This window comes from Rhinoderma darwinii, chromosome 5, assembly GCF_050947455.1.
Source record: "Rhinoderma darwinii isolate aRhiDar2 chromosome 5, aRhiDar2.hap1, whole genome shotgun sequence".
Taxonomy (NCBI): Eukaryota; Metazoa; Chordata; class Amphibia; order Anura; family Rhinodermatidae; genus Rhinoderma; species Rhinoderma darwinii.
In genome coordinates this window covers 238,024,901-238,049,972 of record NC_134691.1, presented here as the reverse complement: position 1 = coordinate 238,049,972, position 25,072 = coordinate 238,024,901, and the positions used below count along the sequence as shown (strand labels likewise).

Genomic DNA, 25,072 nt, shown 5'->3' with positions numbered 1-25,072 from the left:
TAGAAATCAAAGGTAAGATGTCCATTTTCACAGCATTGATCCGGCCAAACCATGAAAGGCGAACCGAGGAATACTGCTCTATATCTCTCAAAGCACGATGCAATAAAGAGATGTAGTTTAGACGAACAACGCCGTCAAATCCTGTGGAATGTGGATCCCCAAATACTTTAAGGATGCCTGTTGCCATTTAAATGGGAAATTTTGTTTTAAGTGTTCGACCGAATCAAGACTGAGGGACACGATTAATACTTCAGTTTTGGAGTAGTTAACTTTAAAATTACTGAGCTCACTGAAACGTTCAAATTCCTTAAGTATGGATGGTAAAGTCACAATAGGTTCTGTTACATATAACAGGATGTCATCAGCATATAAAGCAAGTTTAGTATGAAGCGATCTCACAGTTATTCCTTTTATTGATGGGTTATTTTGCAGGGCACCAGCCAGGTGTTCCATAGTAATGACATATAGAATTGGGGATAACGGGCATCCCTGTCTAGTACCTTTCGAAATATGTAGTGGATCCGACAGCAAACCGTTCACACGGACCCGAGCTGTAGGCCTTGTGTACAGGGACATGATTTTACCAAGCATATTTTGACCTAAACCAATTTGTGACAAGGTCTTCTGAAGGAATAGCCAACTTACCCTGTCGAAAGCCTTCTCAGCATCTACGGAGAGCAGGCATGCTGGAATATGCTGTCTTTGTGCATGGGACATGAGAAGTATGGTTTTATTCGTATTATCCCTTGCCTCTCGCCCCTTAACGAATCCCACCGGATCATCATGAATGAGAGAGGGCAATATAGGGGAGATGCGTGATGCAACGGTCTTCGCAAATAGCTTGACATCCACGTTGATCATCGAGATCGGGCGGAAGTTAGGGCAAGTTAGTGTCTTTCCCAGGCTTTGGTAACAATGTGATATGTGCAAAACCACACGCTGAAGTGATGGAATTGAAGACCCGCGTTAATAAAGGAATTAGAAGGTCTTGAAATGTTTTGTAAAATTATTAAAGCCATCAGGCCCAGGATTCTATCCCAACAGAAAATCTTTCAGAGCTTGCAGCACTTCATCCTCTGTGAAGTCAGTTTCCAAGGTACCAGATTCCAAATAAGAGAGAGTAGGGAGCGGGGTCTCATTTAAATACACGTCAAAACGACACGTTTTGGACTGCAAAGTTTCGACCGGTATATCATGTAAACTGCCTTTAATATTGTACAAAGAGGAATAGTATTGTTATAAGCATGTGGTAATGTCCTTCGGATCAGAGACCACTTGCCCGAAGCCGTATGTAATTTAGGGATATAAGCAGCCTGCGATCTGGGATGCAGCGCCCTTGCAAGAGGTCGTACACGCTTGTCAGCAAATTCATAAAAGAACTTCCGATTCCTGTATCTATACCTAGTGTAAGATTGGTCAAGAAGGGCCCTGAGTTGATTCCTCGCGAGGTTTAGCTCTGAGAGTGTAGAGGAGAGTTGTGTAAGTTTATGCGGAGTTTCAAGAACGCAAATCTTATCCAACAATTTCGTCATCTGAGCACCTGTCTCCCTCTTCAAGCGGGACCCATGTTGAATGAGAACTCCTCAACACACACTACAAAGCCTCCCATTGTACTGGTAAGGCTGTTGTATCAGCTATATGATGAAGAATGAAGGACTGGATGGAGTCTTTCATTGCGGTCATACAGACAGTGTCATTCAGGAGGTTGTCATTCAGTTTCCAGTTCCTAAAATGAGTCGGCCTATCCGAAATGTCTAAAATCAGATACACTAGAGCATGGTCTGACAAGAGTACATTCCATATCAATGATGTGGGTCTCCACGTGAGAAGATGGTGACTGAGAAGGAACATGTCAATTCTACTGTAAGAATTATGCAGTGCAGAGAAAAGATCGATTACTTACCGGTAATCTGTTTTTCAAGAACCTATGACAGCACCCCTGGAGAGACGTCCCATCCGCTGGACAGGAAACCTGAGGATATAAAATGGACACACCTCTCCACACACCCAGTCTTTAGGAAGAACTCAGGATGAGTAGTAGTTTAGTTTAGATGTGCGCTTTTTTTTTTTGTGAAAATCCCTCACACCTTAATATGTACAATATTTACAGGGATGCTCAAATTAAAGGTAGCGATCCAGATTATGAGGGTCATCTACTACAGACATGGGAGGGTAACAGCGGGGTGCTGTAATAGGTTCTTGAAAAACAGATTACCGGTAAGTAATCAATCTTTTACCTATTCACCTATGACAGCACCCCTGGAGATGTAAAATAGAAGTCAATATTTTTAGGGTGGGACCACAGCTTGTAGTACCTTCCTACCGAAGGCCAAGTCAGAGGCTGTATGCAGTTGTAATTTGTAGTGTTTAAAGAAGGTGTGAGGAGAACTCCATGTGACAGCCTTACATATTTGGTCTAGGGATGCATCTGCTCTTTCTGCCCATGAAGTGGATACGGCCCTAGAGGAGTGTGCCCCGAAGAATTCTGGGGGTTTGAGTTTTTGATTTATGTAGGCTAGCCGTATGACCTGCTTGATCCACCTTGCTATGGTAGCTTTGCTGGCTGCTGAACCCTTGTTGTGACCCTGAAACTGGATAAACAAGTTTTGTGATGATCTCAGATCTTGGGTAACCTTTTAGGTACTGGACTAGACATCTTCTTACATCTAGGCAGTTAAACTGTTGTTCCCTCTGATTCTTTGGGGAGTCACAAAAGGAGGGAAGGACAATGTCTTGGTTTAGTTGAAATGGTGAAATCACTTTAGGAAGGAATTCTGGTAGGGTTTTTAAGATGACTATCATCTAGCAGTAGGGTATGTGGAGGAAAGGCAGAGAGGGCCTGGATCTCGCTCACTCTACGGGCTGATGTAATGGGTAATAAAAAGGTCATTTTGAGTGTTATGATCTTCAAGGAAATAGGGTCTATGGGTTCAAAAGGGTAATTTTATCAAAGGCTGGAGAACGAGGTTTAAGTCCCAGGGAGGAACTGGGGACCTTATCTGTGGTTTAAGTCTGCAGGCGGCCGCTAGAAATCTTTTGATCCAGGGGTGTTCTGCTAATTTAAAATTGAAAAAGGAACTTAAAGCAGAAATCTGAACCTTTAATATAGTAGGCCTAAGGTTTTTATTTAGTCCCGCCTGGAAAAAATCCAATATTAGGGGAATATCTGGTTTGGTTAAAGGATTAATATCCCTGCCTGCGAAGTTTAAGAATGCGTTCCATGACCTCAGACATATTTTTGAGGTAATCGGTTTCCTACTGGCTAGTAGGGTGGAGATGACCGATTATGAAAATCCTCTCTGCCTAAGGATTATCCTTTCAGTTTCCATGCTGTCAAGTGGAGCTTCTGAATGTCGGGGTGCAATACTGGGCCCTGATATAGAAGATCCGGCCTGTTTGGAAGAACCCATGGTTGTGTGACATTTTTCTTAGCCACGTGAACCATGGTCTTTTTGGCCAGAAGGGGGCTATCAGTATCACGCTGGCCCTGTCTTCTCTGACCTTTTTTAAAACTCTTGGGAGGAGGTTCAGGGGGGGGGGGGGGGAGGCGTAGCCTCTCTCTAGACTCCAGCACTGGGAGAGTGCGTCTATTGCTGTTGGGTTGGGTGGTCTGAGGGGTTTAGGGAGAAGAACCTCTGGGTTTTTCTGTTTCTTTTGGATGCGAACAGATCTATTGATGAGGATGATCTCCTGAAATACTGTTGTGTTCAGGCACCATTCCGATTGGTCATCCTTGGATGGTTGACTCGGTTTGTCTATGGTCTATTCCATCTGACCCTGCTATATATATCTCCGTGTATGATGTATCCCATCTTTTATTCCATTATATGTTATTGGTGATTATATTTAATAAAGATTTTTTGTACTTTTGTATATCATTTAGTATACTATTTCTTTAAGGGCTATGTCCCTTTATGGTTCGCTTCTAGGTTGTCTACCATTCCGATTGGTGAAGCCTTTCCCGGCTTAGGAAATCTGCCACCAGGTTGTCCTTCCCTCTGAGATGAACGGCTGATATAGTCAGCAGGTGGTGTTCTGCCAGAGAAAATATCTGTGTGGCTAGGCCCATCAGCGAGGCCGATCTCGTACCCCCTTGCCGGTTTATATAGGATACTGTAGCTGTGTTGTCCGAATAGATCTTTAGATGCTGACCTGAAATTGCCTGTATGGAACCCCTCAGGGCCTGAAGAACTGCTGCTAGTTCCCTGAAGTTGGAGGATCTGAGAGCTGTCTGCTGGTCCCACTGACCCTGAAGAAAAGATGAGTCGTAATGGGCTCCCCACCCCCAGGGACTCGCATCAGTGGTCAGATTGAGAGTAGGGGTTAACCTCCATGGAATACCCCTTGTGAGATTTTCCCTGCTTAGCCACCATCTGAGGGACAGTCTTGCTGTGGAAGAGATGTGAAAGGGTTGGTCCAAGGAGAAACTGCTCCTGTCCCATTGGTCTAGGATGTCCCACTGCAGTGGTCTGGACTTGAAGTGAACCCATAGTACGGCTGGGATGCATGATGTCATGAGTCCTAAGACTGACATAGCTTCCCTGAAAGATGTCGTATGGCTCAGGTAGATCTAGGATATCCTGTCCATCAGGGGCCTAATTTTTTCTTCTGGGAGGAAGGTCATCTGTTTGGAGGAATCCAGCAGGGTTCCTAAGAATATACATCTTTTTGATGGGTTTAGATTCGATTTTTTTAAATTTATGTTCCATCCTAATTTTGTCAGTATGTCCCGGACTATCTGTATGTGTAGGGTCAGAGTTGGCACTATTTCTGCTACCACCAGGAAGTCGTCTAGATATGGAATCAGGAGAATGTCGTTCATCCTGATGTAGGAGGTCATTTCCGCTATCAGCTTGGAAAATACCCTTGGGGCTTGAGAGATGCCGAAGGGGAGGGCTCTGTATTGTAGGTGGCATACGGACCCGTTGAGTGTTACTGCTACCCTTAGATACTTTTGATGACGATGACATATGGGTACGTGATAATAGGCATCCTCTAGGTCTATTGAGGCCATCACGCAGTCTCCGGAGAGGAGGTTTATAGTTGACGTGATACTCTCCATGCAGAATTTTTTGTAGGTCAGATAGCAGTTCAGTTTTTTTAGGTTTATAATGACCCTGTGTTTTCCTCCTGTTTTGTTCACTAGGAATAAAAGCCCCGACCTATCTCTGTGTCTGGAACCTGGATTAGGACCTCTTTTTTTTTTTTAATAAGTGACAGAACTTCTATTTCTAGGATCTTTTGTTGGACTGGGTTCCTTAGGTCCCTCGTGGGAAGGAATCTGTCTGGGGGGAGGGTTGTGAACTCTAGTATGTACCCTGTTTTTATGATTCCAAGAATCCAAGGATTTGCTGAAATCTTCCGCCAATCTTTGAGAAACAGGGAAAGACGACCCCCCCCCCCCCACTGCCCCCTTGGCGTCAGTGTTGGTCCCTACTGTTTTTAGGAGTAGGTCAACGTCCTCCGTTGGGAACAGATTTCTCTCTCTCTCCTCCTCACCTGAGAGTCGTCGTAGGAGCTGTACTCCCCTTCTTCGCCTAGCTGGGGGTCCCCTTCGGCTGAGGAATCGGAATCCATCCTGCTAGAAGAGGCGGCCGGAGGATCTCTTCTCTTTCTAAGGGACCTTAGTGAGCTCCTCACTTCAGCCCTTACAATATCCTTAATGCTTGTGGCTAAATTTGTGGACTCTTCTGATATAATATTATCTAGACATTTCTGACAGAGTCTTTTGTTATAGGAAGATGCGAGTTTCTTTTTACATATCGCACATTCCTTGTTATGGGCCTTATCCTGCTTTTTCCTAGGACAATCCCTGGCCTAAACATATGCACAAGAGAAAGGGGAATAGTATTAGGTAAGGGAGAGGTTTTTCTCTTACCCCACTCCTGGCGTCCTCAAGTACCGGACTGGAGGACTTGGCATCCGAGCGTTCAGTGCGTCCTGGTGCTTCTCCTGGCGACTCCATGGCAGAAGACTGGAGAACGAGCTCCTGTTGTTTCTGGCCTAAAATAGGCCAAGGATTGGCTGGGAGGCCCTCACTCCGGACGCTGGTGCACCTCCTCCCCTTGTGGGCCACCGGAACACCGCCCCCTGGAGTGTTGGACGCACCCGGAAGTGACGCGTCGCGGCAACCGGACATGCCAGTGAGAGCGCCGGAAAGCCGCCAACGCTGGGTCTGGTCCGGCCCCCTTCCAAGCCGAACGAGCCCCGGGGTCCACTCCCCGCCAGAGGAAGGCCCGCCCTGTGGACCTTAAACCACCATCCTGCTTTGCAGCAGGAGGGGGACGATGGACCGGGAGAGGAGGGAGTACCTATCCCAGGCTAAGGTTGCTCCCAAGAGGGAGACTAATACCTTTCCAGAGCACCCCTAGTGGAATAAGGTAAGCCTTGCTAGGGGGTCTGCAATCCCGGGAGAAGTGTCTTTTCCTCAGGAGAATCTTCCATCCGGAGGACAGGAAACCTGACTGGGTGTGTGGAGAGGTGTGTCCATTTTATATCCTCAGGTTTCCTGTCCAGCGGATGGGACGTCTCTCCAGGGGTGCGGTCATAGGTGAATAGGTAAATAGGTATAATCCTTAACTTGTAGATGAAGCATGCGCCAAACGTCAACCAACTGCATTGAATGCAGTGTGGAGGATAAAGCAGACATATGGGACCTAGGCACTGAACTTTTACCTGACGAGGATTCAAGATGTTTATCAAAAACAAGATTAAAATCACCTCCGATTACCAAAAGACCCTCTGTAAAGTCCTCCAACCTCCGCAACAACGACCTGCAAACCCGAGCCTGATCGGGTAAGTAAAAGTTTGCCAATGTAATCACCTTGCCATGCAAAGAAATTTTGACAAAAAGATAGCGTCCCTCCGTATCGGACGCCGTCCCCAATACCTCATGCAATAGAGATTTATGAATGGCAATGCTGACACCTTTACTTTTGGACTCCATAATCGTGCTATGATACCACTTAGAGTAGAGTATTAAGACGAGGAATATGAGCAGTTTTAAAATGGGTCTCTTGTAAAAACAAGAGTTGAACCCTTTCCTATCATATAAGATCTGCGTGCGTTTTTCTGGTGTATTGAATCCCCTAACATTCAGGGTACACATCTTCAGCGAGGCCATCCCTCCACACAGAAAAGACGGGAAAAGATGGGTAGAAACAAAACAAAAGGGGAAAAAATAAATTATGAAGAAACAAAAGAAAAGGGGTAAATACCCACTCTCTGATGACTAAATCAGAGAGATAATCTCAGACAAAGTTACACTGGTGAACCAGCGAGTCCCTATTCGGAAGAGTGACTAGTCAGAAACCCAGCTAACGATAGACTATCAATCTAGCACAACTAAGGAGAAAAGAAAAATAATGAGAAAGAAAGAAAATAGAAATAATTGATTAGAGAACAGCACAGGACAAAAAGAGCTGTAGACAACACCCATAATACTTTAGTATCTATTACAATAGGACATCATAAAAATACATTCAGGAAAAATAGCATATACTTTCAGGTACATACATCAGAACATTAAACCTTTAAAGAAAGGTGCTTTTGGACGGTGCAAGTGAACCAAAACCGCCTCCATTTCAAGCACAGACATGTAGAGGCATGTCCCACAACGATAATCAGTCATATCTAAAGCATGGCGCAAAAGCGCATAAGTAAACATGTAACCACAGCTGGTAACCCTGCATCATGAACAAAATATGTAAAAACATATACATACAGGTATGAAAATTCTGCACCAAAATCAAAGAGGCTTGAAGGTATACCAATTTCTAATGATTATATATACACTCACAAAAAACCCTCAAGCTTCTGGAACTGGGTCCATATGTTGTCGTTCCTGACGACGTCCACTAATGGCCGGAGATCTACTGCGACGTCCTTGACGCAATCTTTAAGTAATGGAATTGAGGGCCAGTCCAATATGGAGACTCTAGGGATGTCCAGGGCCTCACAGAACTCTGGGACGTCATCAAGGTCCCGGACGAAGAAGAGAACGCCATCTTTCCGTACTTGAAGTTGGAAAGTATATCCCCATGAATAGGGAATCCCGTGCTCCCGAAGAATATCCAATAAGGGGCACAATTTCCGTTGTTTATCCAAAGTCATTTTGGAAAGGTCAGATAAAAGCTGACGTTTGTTCCCCTCCCATATGATATCGCCTTTGTCTCTGGCTTGATGTAGTATTTCTTCCTTGAGCGGGAAATAATGGATGCGACACAAAATGTCTCTCGGCTTGTCAGGATCAGCGTTTCTAGGACCCAGAGTGCGGTGTGCTCTATCAATTTCCAGTGCAGAATCAGTTTCACGGCCCAGAAGAGAGGTGAATAAGCCCTTAAGCGTAGGGTCTATAACTGCAGTATTGTAAGTCTCAGAAAGACCTCGTATGCGCAAGTTATTGCGGCGGTTGCATATAGATTTGTTAAGTATGTTGCTCTAGTGTCGACTGTTGAGAGGCTTGTACTTGTGATGCAGCAGTAATATCTCCATCCATTCTTTGTACCTGGTCTGTAAGCTGAGAAAGGTTGCATGTCAGTGTCTGTATCTCAGATTTGTATGTGGTCTCCAATCTGTATACATAAGCTTCCATGTCCCTTTAGTAGGAACAGCAGCAAGTTGTTGCTTTAGCCACAAAAGAATGTTCCCTGAGACTGAGATCACATCAGTCGTAGGCACAGGCAGGCATGAAGATGTTGTATTCTTCTGGGGTGAGGAAGAGCTGGCAGAGGGAGCTCGGGCAGGCGTAGGGGGAGCTGCACAAGAAGTATCCTGCACTGCACAGCCATTTCCCCTGGTCCGGCGTTCAGGACCCGGCGGCGCCATTTTGGATTTATCTCCCCTCACTGTCACTGAAGTACCTGAGAATACCGCCGGTAAGTATGTCCTGTCGCGATCTGGAAGGTGTTCCTGGAAGTCTGGGTGCTCTCCTGACCATTAGGGTGCCGTTTTCAGCTGAGAAATCGTGCTAATGAGCGTGCTGGAGTGGTTAGTAGCGGAGCTCTCAGTCTGCACGTCCGCTCGGCGACATTACCAGGCCACGCCCCATGTCTGTTTTTTAATACTTTATTAGCGCTTTAGTAATAGCAGTCGTCTGTTTGACAACGTCCATCACTAAGACGGGGCTTAATGTTAGCAAGTAAAAAGGCTAGAAGTAACCTCACATTACCCTGGTACCCATCGCCACAAGGGGTATTGGGAAGAGCTACAACATATAAAAAAAAAAATTCTACATACTTAATAAAAAATATAATTAAATACAGGACATATTCCCTTTAACCCCTTAGTGACCACTAATTCGCCTTTTCACGGCTGTCACTAAGGTGCCTTAGGCTAGGCAGCCGCCGCCTTTTTACGGTGGCCGAGTCCAAGTCCTGCACGGTTTTCCCGTGCAGGCTGGAGCGGGTGCCCGGCTGTCTAATGACAGCCGGGCTCCTGCTCCAACGGTAGCGATCAAAGTTTACTTAGATCGCAGCCGTTTAACCTCATAAATGCTGCTACATAGGATTTATGTCTGATGCACCGATCAAACACACGTGGTATCTGGATCTTCATATGTGGTGAGCGGACAAATTTTTTTCTTTTTTGCTATACTTTTTTTTTTATGTTTTTCTGTTTTTCTCCTAGAATAAAATACTTACATGGAAAAAAGGTGTTTTATTAACTTTAAACTTTTACACATTCGTACAACATTTTTATTAACTTTTTTTTTTGTCCCACTAGGGGACTTGAAGGTCTCCACCCCTGATCTCTATTCAAATACATTGCACTACCTACATAATGAAATGCATTAGAACTGTCAGTCCAACACGGACAGCAAGTCTCCGGTCGGAACGAACAGGCTTCCATACTTGCCAGACTAGGAGAACAGTGTTAGGCCTTTGGTTGCCAAAGCAACCGTTGGCACCACCGTGGCATTTAATGGATTAATGGCAGGGATCAAAGCTAGCTCTGGTCCCCGCCGTTACAACATGATGTCAGCTGTAACATATAGCGGACATCTGCTGGTGATGGAACGGGCTCAGCTTCTGAGCCCACTCCATTGCCCTCACGCACAGTCATGTGGGAAGGCGCTGGGACACCGACGTCCACGACGCAACTGTACACGATTGAGCGGGAAGGGGTTAAAGCTCTCGCATAAGCAGCAAATACTCTGTATATTAATCTATCCCTAAGTGTATTTGCAAACACCAGAATCACCGATTAACAGATCTGCCTAAATTCATGTACAATACTGAGGTATAAGAACTAGGGATTTACAATGTAGGCGATTCTATTGTGATAAAACTGGTGGTTAAATGTGATCAAAAGGACAGTGAGTGAGCGTGGTACAGTTTATTTTATTAAGTTTGGCTGGTAAGGATAATTAATTTTTAGAAATCACTATTTGTGGACATATTTAACATATATTTATGGTCTGTGATTTGTATAATATGGGTTGCTGCCTCGCATTTTCTACTCCTGTTTTTGTGTGTTACGTTTTCCCATTTGGGCTTACGTGTGCATTTGATTATGTGGAATATTGATATGGAAAGTTGCCTTTGCTCGCCATCAGCAAACCTTCAAAATGTTTATGTGTGCAGTGCAAAAAAATTTCGAATAAGAAAAAGATAAGGGCGAGTTACTGTACACTAACGGAAATCATATACAGACCAAAAAAAAAAAAAAATGATTAAAGAAAAAAAGCCAGAAGTCGGTTAGCCACACTGTTGCTGAAGCATAAATGCACGTACATACTACATCTTGACGAGTTTTTCATGTGATCAAACTAAACTACAACAATGGCTATTACTGCCAGCTGTGCCTGGTACCCTAGTCCAGTACCATTCATGTCGAGATCACGCTGTGCTGTGAATCAAGCTGGGCAGGAATGAAGAGAAGTGTATGACGCAGATTGGTCAGCGTCATACACTTTTCTATTCAACACCCACTTGGTGAATAGAAAAAAACAAAACGCCCAGTTCGGCATTTAGAAAAAAAATTGCATATATCCGAAAAGGTTTATGACTTGGTGAATAATAAACGTTTTTTAAAAAAAACACAAAACAGTAGTTAGCTACATCAAAGAGCCTATTAGATTAGGTAGGAGATATGGAAGTTATAAGCTGGTGACAGATCCTCTTCAAATTCCTATTTCACTCATTGATTGGTAGCCATTTTTGCATTCACACTTAGGCCTTATTCACACGGACATGTCCGTTTTGCGTGCGCAAAAGGTCCGTGTGGCATCAGCATATGGTGCGCGGCTGCGTGATTTTAGCGCAGCCGGCATCATTAGGACACTCTGGTTTTATGTTTACAAACAGAAAAGCACGTGGTGCTTTCCTGTTTTCATTCATTTCTTTTACTACTGTAGCGCGCATCACCCGGAAGTGCTTCCGTGTGCCGTGCGCGATTTGCACGCACCCATTGACTTCAGTGGGTGCGTACTGCGCGAAAAACGGCCAAATATAGGACATTTAGTGAGTTTTACGCAGCACACATACGAAGGTCCGTGCGACGGGCGTGAAGATCACGCCCGTAGTACAGACGTATAACACGTTCGTGTGAATAAGGCCTTATACAGAGAAGGTGGTCAATGTATGTTTGAGAATGTCCGCTGGACTCCGCCCACATTTAGGCAGGGATTTAAATAAATAAAAGGTTATATTAAACCATATATCAATTTGCTCAGCTCCTCCTTCGCTATAACATAATAGCATCAGATTGCACAGCATGTTCAACATGACAGATTCCCTTTAAGTCAACACCCTTAATTACAGACGAAATCTACAGTCATGTGCATGGGGCCTAAGATGACTTTTCATGAAAAAGTACAAGTAATAAAAAAACATCGCTTTAGCCATCAAGTGGGTGGTAAAGGCTGCTCACTTGCCAAGGGCGAGTGAGCCTTGCCACTTGACCCCATCCAATAAGAGCGGACAGTGTTCGAGCGGCTCAACTACTCACTGTGTCACTCTGACACTGTCCACTCTGACTGGACCGTTTCAGAGCGGCAAGGTTCACTCGCTCTTGGCAAGTGAGCGGTGTTAACCGCCCACTTGTCAGTCAAAGGCCTCATTTGCCTATCGGTGCTACAATTGGGGGTTATGGTCAAGATTGGCTTATGCGCATAGAACTTTCCCAGCGCATACGCCGATCTGGTTAACCGTTTGATGTGAACAGAGCCGGACAATTTTAAATATCGCAATTCTGAGCAGGACCGAGCCCGTGCTTTGTCCACTCGGCGCTATGTGCTGTACATTTAAAGCTCTGACGTTTTTCAATAGATTATATGCATCTCTCAAAGTAGTGCCATTTAAAAATACAACTCGTCCCATGAAAAACAAGCCCTTATACGGCTACGTCGACAGAAAAATTTGAAAGTTATGAATGCAGTGATGAAAAAAAAACTAAAAACATTACTGTGCCCTTAACCCCTTAATGACCAGCCTATTTTAAGCCTCAATCACAAAGCTATTTATAGCGTTTTTCCATTGTCGCATTCCAAGAGCTATAACTATTTTACTTTAGCATCTACATAGCTATTTAAGGTCTTGTTTTTTGCGGGACAAGCTGTATTTTTTTAATAGCACCGTTTTGGGGTAAATATAATTTATTGATTTTGTTTTCTTAATTTTTTTGGGGGTTAATGGAGAAAAAAACCTAATTTCGACACTCTTTTTTGCATCTTAGATTTACGCCGTTTACCGTGTGGTATAAATAACATAACTTTATTCAGTGGGTCATTAACCCCTTTCCAACATTTGTCGTAAGTTTACAACATGGAAAACCAGTGCTTCCCGCAAAATGTTGTATACTTACGACAAATGCATGGCACCGGTACCATCATCCCCGGATGTCAGCTGTATCGGATAGCTGACATCCTGCTGTAACAGCGGGAACCGAAGTTAGCTTCGATCCCCGCCATTAACCCCTTAAATGCAGCCGTCAAATGCGATGGCTACATTTAAGGTGTTTGCAGCTCCTCGACACACCAGCAATGAAATCGCCGGGGTGTCGGTGGCTGCAATGGCAACTGGAGGCCTAATGCTGGCCTCACGGTGTGCCTAGCATGGAAAACTTCCAGTCCCCGCCCTGCGGCGGAGCCTGAACGGCTTGCGTAGCCACCGGCAATATGGCGCCGGCTCAAGACATGATCCGGCATCATCAGCGGTGGAAGTCAGCTGTATGTTACAGCTGACATCCACATGTAAGGGCAGGAAACGGAGCTAGCTCCGAACCCTGCCATTAACCCATCAGATGCAGCGATCGGATGCGATCACTGCATCTTAGCGGTTGCTAGCAGATCGCCAGCCCTGACAGGCAATCAGGACTGGCAACTGGAAATACAATGGCCGCCTGCTCTGCCATTATGGAAGCCGATTAGGCCCCGCAGGGAGGCGAAGCCTAATCGGCTTGCTGTCCGTAAATAACGGACAGATCTAATACATTGCACTACGTAGGTAGCGCAATATATTAGAAAAAAAATAAATCTGACAGTTGGACCTTCAAGTCCCCTAGTGGGACTTGAAAAAGTGTCAAAAAAAAGTGTAAAAAAAAAAGACAAAAATACGTTTGAAAACATAATAAAAGTTTCAAGTAACAAAATAAAACACAATCGCCCTGTTCCCTTATCAAGTGCATCACTATTGAAAAAATAATAAACCATAAGTATTTGGTATTGCCGTGACCGTAACGACCTGAGGTATAAAAATATTATATTATTTAATGCATGCGGTGAATAGCGTGAAAAAAAACCAAACAAAAAAAACAGTAAAAAAACTATACCAGAGTTTGTTTTTTGGTTACTTTGCCCTACAAATATTGAAATAAAAAGTAATCAAAAAAAGTCGCACGTATTCCAAAAATGGTACATATAAAAACTATAGCTCGTCTCGCAGAAAACAAGCCCTCATACAGCTCAGACAACGAAAAAATTAAAAAGTTATGGTTCTCACAACTTGGCGACAGAAAAAATAAATTTTTACAAAAGCAATTTTATTGTGCAAAACGTTGCAAAACATAAAAAAGTGCTATAAATTAGGTATCGTCGGAATCGGACTTACCCCCAGAATAAAGTTAACATGTAATTCATAATGCATGGTGAACGCTGTATAAAAAAATCCCTAAAAAAATTATGCCAGAATTGCTGTTTTTTGGTCACCTTGCCTCTCAAAAAATAGGATAAAAAGCGATCAAAAAGTCGCATGTACCCCAAAATGGTACCAAATAACTACAGCTCAACCCGCAAAAAAAACAAAAACAGCCCTCATACCACTAAGTCTATGAAAAAATAAAATTAGTTAAGGCTCCAAAAAGCCAGGAAATAAAATACACGCAGTTGTGCAGATCAGAGGGGAACATTTACTCTGTTTCAAGATGCGATTTATCTGGGCCCTAAAATTAGGGAACCAGGAAGGGGGGGGGGGGGCAAACATATCTGCTAGAAGCAAGGGAGCCCATATTCTACCAGGATAACACTTCCTAGCAAAATTCCCCAAACTGCAAAAGGTGCGGAGTGTGGACCAAAACAGGGATAAGTAAAGACACCGTTTATCAGTGCGACACCGGCCTGTGCAGAAATGATCGCTTCACAGCGTAATACACATCTATGGATTATCTTAATGTTTACCCCATTATTATACCGCCTGACTATGCCCCTTATGTACTATGCCTAGCTTACATATGCCCCCACATTGTAAACGGAAACACCAATAATACTCAAACAAAACTACTACCAAGCAAAATCTACGCTTCAAAAGCCAAATTGCGCTCCCACCAATCTGAGCCCTACAGTGTGCCCAAACAGCAGTTTACTTCCACATATATGGTTGGGCACGACATACTTGCCACTGAATTGGCAATTCTGGGGGAAAAAAATGTAATTTTTACTTTGCACCAAACGCAGCGCATTTTTTTTATGGAAAAGACCTGTGGGGTGAAAATGCCCACTACACCCCTTAATAAATGCCTTGAGGGGTGTAGTTTCCAAAATGGGGTCACTTCTGGGGGGGTAGATCCAGAGCCATCTGAGCCTCAGAATTGGTTCACAATTGCAGCGTAAATCGCCAAATTAGGCCTCAATTTCGCATTTCCTGAGCCCTGTCGAATGTCCAGACAAAAGATTAGGGCCCCATGTAGGGCGATTCTAAAACCGGGAAACACAGCATAAGAGAGCTGTCTTGTTATGGTAGCACAGGCTGGGCACTACATATTGGCATATCTATTGAAAAATCCCATTTTAACTCTGCAACATCGAATGCACACTAATTTATGCAAAACACCTGCGGGGTTAACATGCTCACTACATCCCTAGGTGGATGGGTGTAGCTTCCAAAATGGGGGTCACTTTTGGGGGGCTTCCACTGTTTTGGTCCCAGAGGGGTTTTGCAAATGCTACATAGCGACCAGAACCAATCCAGCAAAATCTGTACTCCGATAGCCAAATGGCACTCCTTCCCTCCTGAGCCCTGCCGTGTGCCCAAAAATGAGTTTATAACCACATATGGGGTATTGCCATACTCGGGAGAAATTGCTTAACAAATGTTGGGGTTCTTTTTCTGCTTTATTTTTTTGAGAAAATGAAAAATTTTGGGCTAAAGCTACGTCTTATTGGCATAAAAATGTAACAGCTGTGGGGTCAAAATGCTCACTACACCCCTAGATTAATTCCTCAAGGGGTGTAGTTTCCTAAGTGGAGTCACTTTTTGGGCGGTTTCATTGTTTTGTCCCCTCAGGGGCTCTGCAAATGTGATATGGCCTCCACAAACCATTCCTGCTAAATTTGAGCTCCAAAAGCCAAATGGTGCTCTTTCCCTCCTAAGCCCTGCCGTGTGTACAAACAGCCGTTTATTACCACATGTGGGGTACTGTTTTACTCGGGAGAAATTGCTTTACAGATTTTTCAGTGCTTTTTCTCCTTTAGTCCTTGTGGAAATGAGAAAAAATTAGCTAAACCTACATTTTCTTTGAAAGAATGTAGATTTCCATTTTCACGGCCTACTTCCAATAATTTCTGCAATAAACCTGTAGGGTCAAAATGCTCACTATACCCCTAGATAAATTCCTTAAAAGTGTGTCGTTTCCCAAATGGGGTCACTTTTGGGGGATTTCCACTGTTTTGGCACCGCAAGAGCCCTTCAAACCCGACATGGTGCCTAAAATATATTCTAATAAAAAGGAGGCCCAAAATCCTCTAGGTGTTCCTTTGCTTCTGGGGCCTGTGCTTCAGTCCATTAGCACACTAGCGCCACATGTGGGATATTTCCTAAAACTGCAGAAACTGGAGTTGCGTTTCTCTGGTAAAACTTTGGGTTACAAAAAAAAAAAAAAGGGTTAAAAATGAATTTCTGCAACAAAAAATTTAATTTGTAAATTTCACCTCTACTTTGTTTTAATTCCTGTGAAATGTCAAAAGGGTTAAGAAACTTTCTAAATGCTGTTTTGAATACTTTGAGGGGTGAAGTTTCTAAAATGGGGTGACTTTTTTTTGGAGGTTTCTAATATATAAGGCCCTAAAAGCCACTTCACAACTGAACTAGCTCTTGAAAATGTGATGTGAGAAATTGCTGCTAAAGTTCTAAGCCTTGTAACGTCATAGAAAAATAAAAGGATGTTCAAAAAACAATGTCAATCTAAAGTAGACATATGGGAAATGTTAATTAGCGACTATTTTGTGTGGTATACCTGCCTGTCTTACAAGCAAATACATTTAAATTTAGAAAAATGCTAATTTTTGCAATTTTTCGCTACATTTTGGTGTTTTTCACATTGAAATACTGAATCAATCGAGCAAATTTTGCCAGTAACATAAAGTCCAATGTGTCACGAGAAAATCTCAGAATCGCTTGGATTCCGAAGTTATTACGACATAAAGTGAAACATGTCATATTTGATAAATGAGGCTCTGTCAGGAAGGTCAAAAGTGGCTAAAGAGGGAAGGGGTTAAGATTGTGACGATACCAAATTTATATCGATTTTGTATGTTTTACTACTTTTACACAGTGAAAACACTTTTTTTTCGAAATTATTTGTTTTTGTGTCGCCATGCTTTTAGAGCCATAAGAGTTTTATTTTTACGTCAATGCAGCCGTATGAGGGCTTGTTTTTTGCAGGACGACTTCTAGTTTTTATTGGTACCATTTTGGAGTACATGCAACTTTTTGATCACTTTTTATCACATTTTTTTGAAGGCAGGATGAACAGAAAACAGCAATTCTGGCATTGTTTTTTTCTTTTTTTACGGCGTTCACCGTGCGGTTTAAATAACAATAACTTTCTTGGTGGGGTGGTTACAGACGCGGCGATACCAAATGTGTAAAGTATTATATAAAAGTGAAAAAGTGGGTTTTTCCATGTTTATTTATTTGGGAATTTAATTTATTATTAACTTTATTAAACTTTTTGATAACTTTATTTTTAGTCCCACTATTTGACTTCACTATGCGAATCGTATTATTGCCGGTCAGTGTAAAACTGACAGGCACCTGCTAGGTCATGCCTCAGGCATGGCTTAGCAGGCATCCACCACAGGTAGACCTGGGGGCCTTTGATAGGCCCCCAGCTGCAATAGAAGCCATTGGTACCCTGCAATTGCGATTGCAGGGTGCCGATGGCGTGCGAGAGGGCGCTCCCTCCATCCAAAACCACTTGGATGCGGCGCTCGCTATTGAGCGCCGCATCTAAGGGGTTAAACGGGTAAGATCAATGTTGAAATCGACCCCACCAGTTTGAGCAGGTGTCCGGCTGTCTTCAGACCGCACCGACACCCGTGCCGGGCTTATGTCAGAGCGATGTGAAAAGGTGGCGTTCTGACATAAGTACCCTTAACGGCCACCGTGAAAGGGTGTATTAGCGGTCTTTAAGGCCCAAACCAGCTGCATCCTTAAAGGGGCATTCCTAACTTAGACATATGGAATATTAACAGGTGCGTGTCACAGCTCTGCAACCGGCACCTATATCGAGAACGGACCCCTGTGTCGTCTGAGGAGACGCCACTGGCTGCAGATTCCAGGTGGTGACTAGTGGAGGGGGTCGCATGGCTCTCTCCATTCTACTCCATGGGAGCAATGGAAACAGCCAAGCAAACGCTGCTCAGATGTTTCCTTATCTCCCATAGAGTAGTCCCACTAGTCCCCACCTTAAATTTGCGGCCAGTGGCCACAAAACCGGCAAAACGGGGATCAGGTGACCCCGTTCTCAATATCTGCGCGAGTCCCAAACTTGGACCCGCATCTATCAGACATTTATGGAATATCCTGTGGATATTCCATAAATGCCTAAGTCTGGAATACCTCTTTAACCCCTTAAGGACGCAGCCTAGTTTGGGCCTTAAGGCTCAGAGCCCATTTTTCAAATCTGACATATTTCACTTTATGTGGTAATAACGTCGGAATGCTTAAACCTATCCAAGCGATTCTGAGATTGTTTTCTCGTGACACATTGGGCTTCATGTTCGTGGTAAAATTTGGTCGATCTATTCAGTGTTTATTGGTGAAAAATTGCAAAATTGAGAGAAAATTGTGAAAAAATAGCATTTTTCAGCATTTAAATGCATCTGCTTGTAAAACAGACGGTTATACCACCCAAAATAGTTACTAGTTCACATTTCCCATATGTCTACTTTGGATTGGCGTAGTTTTTTGAACATTCTTTTATTTTTCTTGGACGTTACAAGACTTAGAACATAAACAGCAATTTCTCATATTTTTAATAAAATTTCAAAAGCCTTTTTTTAAGGTACCTCTTGAGTTCTGAAATGGCTTTGAGGGGCCTATGTATTAGAAACCCTGATAAAACACCCCATTTTAAAAACTAGACCCCTCAAAGTATTCAAAACAACATTTAGAAAGTTTTTTAACCCTTCAGGCATTTCACAGGAATTAAAGCAAAGTGGAGGTGAAATTTGCCAATTTCATTTTTCTTGCTGAATTTCAATTTTATTCATTTTTTTTTCTGTAACACAGAAGGTTTTACCAGAGAAATACTACTAAATATGTATTGTCCAGATTCTGCAGTTTTTAGAAATGTCCCACATGTGGCTCTACTGCGCTCGTGGAATAAAACACAAGCCCCAGAAGCAAAGAATCACCTAGTGCATTTTGAGGCCTCTTTTTTATTAGAATATATTTTAGGCAGCATGCCAGGTTTGAAGAGGTGTTGAGGTGCCAAAACAGTAGGAATCCCCCAATAGTGACCCCATTTTGGAAACTACACCCCTCAAGGAATTCATTTATGGTTGTTGTTACCATTTTGACCGCAGTTTTTTCACAGCACGTATTTGAATTGGGCTGTGAAATGAAAAAAATGTCATTTTTTCCAATAAAATGTCATTTGTGATAAAAATTTCTTATTTTCACAGGGAACAAAATACCCCATTTTGTTGCCCAATTTGTCCTTAGTGTGGCAATACCCCATTTGTGGTGATAAACTGCCGTTTGGGCTCATGGGATGGCTCAGAAGGAAAGGAGCGCTATGTGTTTGTTGGAGTACAGATTTTGCTGGATTGGTTTTCGGGTGCAATGTCGCATTTGCAGAGCCTCAGAGGTATCAAAGCAATGGAAACCCGCCAGAAGTGACCCCATTTTGGAAACTACACCCCTCAAGGAATTAATTTATGGGTAATCTGACCATTTAGACCCCATAGTTTCTTCACAGAACTTATTTGAATTGGGCTGGGAATGAAAACAAAATTATTTTTTTCAAATATGTAGTTTTGGCTAACAATTTCTTATTTTCACAAGAAACAAAATACCCCATTCTGTTGCGCAATCTGTTCTGAGTGCCGCAATACTCCATTTGTGGTGATAAACTGCCGTTTAGGCCCATGGGGGGGCTCAGAAGGAAAGGACCACCATTTGGCCTACTGGGGATTTTCTAGTGCAAAGTCATGTATGCAGAAGCCCCTTAGGTACCAGTACAGTTGAAACCCGCAAGAAGTGACCCCGTTTTAAAAACTACACCCTTAAAATTCATCTAGAGGTGTAGTGAGCATTTTGACCGGAGACATACAACCCATAAACTGTAATGTGGGTTCTCCCGGGTATGGCAATACCCTACATGTGGCTGTTATCAGCTGCCTGGGCACACAGCAGGGCTCAGAGGGGAAAGACGAGGGGGGATAAGCTGTGCGGAGTGCATCAGGGTAAGTAAAATTGGGGTAAATTATAAACCAAGGGATGTATGATAAATTTTAAAACACTTTCATACAGAGCTCTGGTTATTCGGGACACATGTCACATTGATATATTGTGTCATCCCTTATAGCAGACTTTGCATCTCTTTTGACTTTTTCACTTCTTGCCAGTTTGGGGAACTTCTCCTGGAAAGTGTTGCTGCCCTGGTACGATGCGTGTGGCCCCGCTTCCAGAAGTACTGGGTTCTCCCCCTTCTTGGTCCCTAAAGATTAGGTTCTTGATAATCACCTCTTGAAATTCCAGGAAAGTTCCCGTCTGGCCTGCACATCGACGTAGCACGTACGCATTGTACAAAGCCATCTGTATGATGTGCCCGGCCAGCTTCTTATACCACACCGCATGGAGCTGTAGAGCTTCAGGATTTGATCCGACAAGTCCAACCCTCCCATGTACCTTTTGTAGTCCAGGATGCAGTCTGGTTTGGGGGTGGCCTTTCCTTCATATATCCTAAACCTGTAGGTATACCCTGATGCACTCTCGCACAGCTTAGACCTCTTCACGCCATACCTTGCCCTCTTACCCGGCAGGTACTCGCGGAATTGAACCCTCCCTTTAAAATGTACCAGGGACTCATCAATAGAAATACACTTCTTGGGGGTGAATGCTTTGGAAAACCGGGCACTGAAACGGTCTAATAGGGGTCTCCGTTTATACAAACGGTCAAAACTGGGGTAATCTCGGGGTGGGCACGGCTCATTATCAGTATAATGTAAGAAGTGAAGTATTGCCTCATTTATTTATTTTTTTAGGTTCCAGTTCAGTTCTGAAGTTGCTTTGAGGGGCCCATATATTAGAAACCCCTATCAAACACCCCATTTTAGAAACTAGACCCCTCAAAGTATTCACAACAGCATTTAGAAAGTTTATGAACCCTTTAGCTGTATCACAGGAATTTAGAGCAAAGTAGAGGTGAAGTTTTTTGTCCGAAAATCCTCTTTATTCCATTTTTTTTACAACACAATTGGATTTATCAGAGAAACGCAACTTAATACTTATTACCCAAATTCTGCAGTTTAGAGAAATATCCCACATGTGGCCCTAGTGCGGTAATGGACTGAAGCACCGGCCTCCGAAGCAAAGGAGCACCTAGTGGATTTTGAGGCCTCTTTTTTATTAGGCACCATGTCCGGTTTGAAGAGGTCTTGTGGTGCCAAAACATTGGAAACCCCCCAAAAGTGACCCCAATTTGGAAACTATACCCCTTGAGGAATCCATTGTAGTTTTCTTGGGGTGCATGCGGCTTTTTGATCAGTTTTTATTCTATTTTTAGGTGGGGTGGTGTCTAAAAAACAGCAATTCTACTATTGTTTTTTTATTCTATTTTTTTTACAGCATTCACCGTGCGCTATAAATGACATATTCACTTTATTCTGCGGGGCGATACGATTACGGCGATACCAGATGTTTATAGTTTTATTTTATGTCTTATGGCGTTTGCACAATAAAATAAGTTTGGTAAAAAATCATTCACTTTTTGTGTTACCTTATTCTAAGAGCCAGAACGTTTTTATTTTTCAATCAATAAAGCCGTGCGAAGACTTATTTTTTGCGTAACGAACTGTAGTTTCGATCAGTACCATTTTTAGGTGCATGCGACTTTTTGATCTCTTTTTATTCCATTTTTTGGGAGGTGAAGTGACCAAACAATTGTGATTGTGGTACGGTTTATTATTATGGTGTCCGGTTGCCATAGTCACCATCGCCGGCCGCTATCGTGTAGCAGGCCGGCGATGGCAGCTTAACCCCTAAAAAGCCGCGATCTCTATAGAACGCGGCTTTTAAGGGGTTAATCAGCGGGGACACAGCGATCCGTCCCCGCTGTAGGAGCTGTGACAGCTGCTGAACAAGACAGCAGCTGTCACTGCTCCTGTATGTGTCGGGAGGACGGCCGAAACGGCCGTTACTCCCGAGACGTACTATTAGGTCATGGAGCGCGAACGCTATAGTTACCATTACCTAATAGTACGTCCAGGAGCGGGAAGGGGGTTAAAGGGGTTTTCCCATGAGAAAAATGTATGACACATCCACAGGATATGTCTAGCTGCTGGAGTTGGTACTAAGGAGGAATTACTTTCTCTTTGGTGACCATCTTTGAGGATGAGTACGTCTACACCTCCACCTTTATGGGTCAGATCCGCTGCTGGTGGAGATTTATTGATGACATTTTTGTCATCTTGGAGGGTGATAGACTGTCTTTAGTCCTGTTCCTTTTGGAATTGAACAGTCATATCCCGGCACTGCAGTTCACGATGGTTTGTTCTGACCATGAACTGGAACATTCCTAACAGCTTTATTTGTTAAGGCAACGGATAGAAACAATCTTCTCTTGTACAGTAGTAATCATCCCAGACACATGATAGAATCTTTACCATGGAGCCAACTACTACGGGTTGATAGAATAGTATCAGATTCAACACAGAAACAGGTTAGGTTGACACAGATGTGCAACAAATTCAAGAAGAGGGGTTACCCTGGGAACCTTGTACAGAAACATAGAAATAGATTGGAAACTGATCCATTGGAACCCAAAAAGAAGTAGAAACAGGTTGATCGAATACAATTCATATCAACGTTTGGCAACTTGAGTGGTCGCATAAATAATGTTCTACGTAAAAATTGGCCAATAGTGTCCAAGCAACATAGTGAGATTGTTACATTTAATACACCACCCATTATCTCCTATCGAAGGTCTAGGAATATTAGAGATTCATTGGTTAAGTCAGATGTGGGTAGCAAAAAGAAAGATACACAAAATGGAAACTTTCCTTGTTTGAATTGCTGTAATTGTAATAATATTCTAAAAAGGCAATAAGTTTGAGCACCCCTATATTGGAAAAGTTCTCAACATCAGACAGATTCACGTGTAATTAGGATTTTGTCGTGTATATGAGAACGTGCCCATGTTCATTCATTTATGTAGGAGAGACGACCATGCCTATTAAATTGAGGATCAATAAACAAAAGAGTACAATTAGGAAGAAAATGATAGAGCTACCATTACCAAAACACTTCATTGAGAAGAACCATCAGTTCAATCAATTGAGGTTTAGGATATTAGACTGTGTTCCAATACTCATAAGGGGTGGGGATAGACAGAAGTTGTTAAAAAGAAAACAATTACGCTGGATTTATGAACTCGACACTATATCCTAGGGGCCTGAATTTAGAGTACAAAATAATACCTGGTCTCTGAGTTTTCATTGCTGTTTTTAACACATTTTTAACATTTTGCACTTTATTTGGTGATTATCGATATACTTTTATTCATTGCTATTTCTATTTTTGCAGTTGAAATGTGTTTATCATGGAGGTTCGTTCACCACACATCAGCAAACACACAATCAGGATGGAGACTACGTACAGTAATTTTCCGCTTTCATTCTCTTCTTTGGCTTGCTATGCAAGAGTACCCTTATCTATGATATATATCTACAGTAATTAAATATTATGGGCTGAAAGGTAGTTATATGAACCTACGAACAGGTCTTCTCTAGTCATTTGTGTTATCACGCTGTACACCTGTCTGTGTATCGGACATATGTTACGATCGCTCCCAGTTATTTTTTGATCACGGTTATGATTTAGCTTAAAGAGGCTCTGTCACCAGATTTTGCAACCCCTATCTGCTATTGCAGCAGATAGGCGCTGCAATGTAGATTACAGTAACGTTTTTATTTTTAAAAAACGAGCATTTTTGGCCAAGTTATGACCATTTTTGTATTTATGCAAATGAGGCTTGCTAAAGTCCAACTGGGCGTGTTTAAAGTAAAAGTCCAACTGGGCGTGTATTATGTGTGTTACATCTGGGCGTGTTTACTTCTTTTACTAGCTGGGCGTTCTGACGAGAAGTATCATCCACTTCTCTTCAGAACGCCCAGCTTCTGGCAGTGCAGACACAGCGTGTTCTCGAGAGATCACGCTGTGTCGTCACTCACTTCCTGCCCCAGGTCCTGCATCGTGTCGGATGAGCGAGGACACATCGGCACCAGAGGCTACAGTTGATTCTGCAGCAGCATCGGCGTTTGCAGGTAAGTCGATGTAGCTACTTACCTGCAAACGCTGATGCTGCTGCAGAATCAACTGTAGCCTCTGGTGCCGACACGATGCAGGACGTGAGTGACGTCACAGCGTGATCTCTCGAGAACACGCTGTGTGTCTGCACTGCCAGAAGCTGGGTGTTAACGAACAGAAGTGGATGATGCTGATTCGTCAGCATCATACACTCCCATTCCTAATGCCCAGCTAGTAAAAGAAGTAAAAACGCCCCGATGTACACACATAATACACGCCCAGTTGTACTTTTGCAAGCCTCATTTGCATAAATACAAAAATGGTCATAACGTGGCCAAAAATGCTCGTTTTTTAAAAATAAAAACGTTACTCTTATCTACATTGCTGCGCCGATCTGCTGCAATAGCAGATAGGGGTTGCAAAATCTGGTGACAGAGCCTCTTTAAGTGGGACATATAACAGATTATGACTTGATTATGGTTAGGACATATACATACAGGATTATAGGGTGATGCTTCTTCTTCTGCTTAATCATTGGACACTTATGAACATGTGACCTTTTGGTTGCATGGTTAAGGCGTCCGGGCTCATAACATTGGTGCATAACACACTTGAGTGAGAAGATGTGGAATTGAATTAAATATGATTTCGATACTGACCTGATTAGATGATTACACCGATCTGTCTAGATTGAAATGGATGAGGCTTGATGTGCTGCATACTGTGCCTCTCTGATCCACTGACTATGGAGCATGCGCAATGAAAACCTGGGATCGGTGCTGGGAACTGTAGTGTGGTGAACTTCTCTTCATCGTTTTCGTTTGGCAAGATAATGATTGTCATATATATATATATATCAACTGTTGCATTGAATGTACATTGTA

The 25,072-nt window shown here is 43.0% G+C and overlaps 1 protein-coding gene across 5 annotated transcripts in view; it reads right to left on the bottom strand.

The window, feature by feature from the left end:
* TNS3 (tensin 3) overlaps positions 1 to 25,072 on the bottom strand; it is a 509,208-nt gene that overhangs the window by 242,788 nt on the left and 241,348 nt on the right. The window lies entirely within an intron of this gene.